Source organism: Phoenix dactylifera, chromosome 3 (genome assembly GCF_051530095.1).
Source record: "Phoenix dactylifera cultivar Ajwa chromosome 3, Ajwa_hap1_PhDact_Kaust_v1.1, whole genome shotgun sequence".
NCBI lineage: Eukaryota > Viridiplantae > Streptophyta > Magnoliopsida > Arecales > Arecaceae > Phoenix > Phoenix dactylifera.
Window position 1 is genome coordinate 3439083 of NC_143192.1, and position 3203 is coordinate 3442285.

General features: G+C 42.8%; 1 pseudogene across 1 annotated transcript; it reads left to right on the forward strand.

Annotated features, from left to right (window-relative positions):
* The first annotated feature begins 262 nt into the window (after window positions 1–262).
* LOC120109963 (L-type lectin-domain containing receptor kinase IV.2 pseudogene) lies at window positions 263–2385 on the forward strand (annotated as a pseudogene). Its single transcript, XR_015976043.2, has one exon. The product of XR_015976043.2 is annotated as an L-type lectin-domain containing receptor kinase IV.2 pseudogene (transcript).
* Window positions 2386–3203: the final 818 nt, after the last annotated feature.

Consider the following 3203-nt stretch of genomic DNA (forward strand, 5'->3'; position numbering starts at 1 on the left):
AATATCAAAGAAAGACCCAGGAGTAGGTTTAGCATTTTCATCCATAAGAACTTGTGTGGCCTTTGTGCAAACAAGTCTTGTCTGCTGCTGCGGTAACCTGAACAATCCTTCAACATTAAATGGGATGTCGATGGATGTACTACCCAAGGACTGCTACTCTTCAATGAGATGTCTACCTCCCATAATTAATTAGCTCCTGCTGTTTGATGGACGCCAAGTTTGAACAGGTCCATGGTTGCACATCATGATATGCGGCCAATAACCACTGAATTGCTCAAAAAGAAAATCCCCATCCTTCTCCAAATGGAGAGAAAACTATCCTTACTTTTGATGGTATATCTGCTTACAGGAATCTCAGCAACCAAATATGATGAATTCACGTACAATGGATTCCAAAGGAGTGACTTGTACCTTGATGGCATAGCAGAGATCACACCCAATGGCCTTCTGAGATTAACCAACACTACAACGAACCAGCAAGGACATGCAATCCACAAAGTGCCACTGCATTTCAAGAACACCTCAGATGGTAATGTTTACTCTTTCTCTACTTGCTTTGTTTTTGCAGTACTCACGGAATATCCAGATGTGAGTGGCCACGGACTTGCATTTGTGCTCTCTCCAACCAGGGGGCTCCCTGGGGCTTTGCCCAAAGAATACCTTGGTCTCTTCAACGCTACCAATAATGGCAAGTCATCAAATCATGTCCTTGCCGTTGAGCTAGACACCATCCAAAATATGGACATTGGAGATATTGACAACAACCATGTCGGAATTGATGTCAATGGATTGAGGTCGAGAAACGCCGCGCCGGCATCATATTTCATTGAGAAAATTGGCAAGTTTAAGAACCTCAGCCTTATAAGCGGGGAACCTATGCAGGTGTGGGTAGATTATAGCAATCCAGAGAAGAAGCTAAATGTAACAATATCCCCCATCAGTGTGCCCAAACCAAGCCATCCATTGCTGTCTTCTTTCATTAATCTCTCCTCGGTAATTTTAGACACCATGTATATTGGCTTCTCTTCTTCTACGGGTTCCATTCTAACATCCCATTATGTTCTGGGTTGGAGCTTTAAGATGAATGGGCAAGCGGATGCCCTCAACCTGTCCAGCCTTCCTTCACTTCCTTTGAAAAAGCATAGAAGAAACCTAACATCTTTGATAATTTGGCTGTCCTTAGGAGTAGTGGTGTTCATAACTATAACCGCCTGCAGTATTGCTTACATAATAAGAAGAAAGGCAAGATATGCTGAGGTTCTTGAAGAGTGGGAGCTAGAAAATAGAACTCATAGATTCTCATATAAAGAACTATTCAAGGCTACCAAAGGCTTTCCCGAGAAAAATCTTTTGGGAGTTGGCGGTTTTGGAAGAGTTTACAAAGGCGAGCTGCCCACCTCTAAAACTGAAATTGCAGTGAAGAGGATTTCTCATGATTCTAAGCAAGGAATGAGGGAGTTTGTTGGGGAGATTGCGAGTAACAGTCAGCTCCGTCACCGCAATTTGGTCCAGCTTCTTGGCTATAGCCGTAGGAAAGGGGAAGTCCTTTTGGTCTATGAGTTCATGCCCAATGGAAGTCTTGACAAGTTCCTCTACGACGCAAACAACCCAACGACACTTGGCTGGAGTCAGAGACTAAAAATTATCAGAGGTGTGGCTTCAGGTTTGCTCTACCTGCATGAAGAGTGGGAGCAGATTGTTGTACACAGAGACATAAAAGCAAGCAATGTCTTGCTGGACGGTGAAATGAATGGAAAGTTGGGAGACTTTGGACTATCAACATTGTATGATCATGGTAGCGATCCCCAAATCACTCGTGTGGTGGGAACTTTCGGTTACATAGCTCCAGAGCTCACTAAAACAGGCAGGGCAACTACGAGCACTGATGTCTTCGCCTTCGGAGTTTTCGTACTTGAGGTTGTCTGTGGAAGGAGGCCAATAATTCAACAAGAATCACAGGAGCTTTATTTGGTGGACTGGGTGTGGAGGAGTTGGAGGAATGGAGTAATTCTAGAGGTTACAGATGCAAGACTGGGAGGTGATTACCATCTGGGGGAAGTGGAAATGATCTTAAAGATTGGATTGCTTTGTTCACATCCTGTGCCTGCAGCAAGACCAACCATGCGCCAAGTGATGCAGTTCTTGGATGGTGATCTTTCGCTGCCGCAAATGCCCAAGGGTGGGACGGGCATCACTATTTCATCACGAGAGCATGCTGAAGAATTAGAAGAATCATAATATCATATCTATTTTGTATATATATGTATTCTCAGCATGAGTATAATTTGGCTCTGCTAGTAGGGATTGTTCGTTGGCCTTGTTAACTTATAAATTGTGAGAAATCGATTTCGATACCGCACCACCGGTAATTAGAATTGTGCTATTTAGACAGCGTTGCCACCGATGGTTAATAATAATAGTTTTTGTTATTTTGTGCGACCCATGCTACTGAGTTAGGTGGCCATAGCCTATTAATATTGGAATTCTGGTATTAGAGTTTTTCTAAAAATTCTTAATATTTTTTTAAAAAAAATTGTTTATTTGTGATTTATTTCTCAGTCATTATTTTGTGTTTTAATTAAACATCTGGAATGCTTTGACCCCACTCTAGGATATTATGTTGCTTACTAGGCTAGTGTAGCTCATCATCCTATTTTCTTTATTTTTTAAAACCAAATGCATAGACAGATGATCATTCGGGACTTGGGGAGTCCGTTAGATTTTCTAAGATTCTTTCAATTATTAGCATTTTAGTTAGACTGGTTAGAATATTTGATTTATATTGACATATGTTATTTTTGGAACTTTGTAAGATCTATTTGAATAAATTAATGTCTAAATAAATTTTAAGGATTTGTCATTGCTTTGATATGGTCCGTTGCCTTGCATGCCTATGCGGTTCACTGTACATGCATGCGACGTCTATCGCGCTGTAGGTTTGGGGTATGACACATGGATCTTTGCTTAGGTGGTGGTCCGATGAGGTGGTAGCAGGTGATGGAGAGTGGCCAATGGCAATGGTGTGATATACGGGGCTGAAGTCGTTATCCCCAGCCGACTTCAGCCTCATGCTTCTTTTGGAAGGAGCCAGAGCAGAGGATCGCGATTGCGATCCTCTCCGGCTCCTTCAGGTGCCACCGGGGCAAAGGCGTCGTGGGCATCCCGCGGCATCCTCCTCCATCCAATCCGCGGCCAATTCCGAC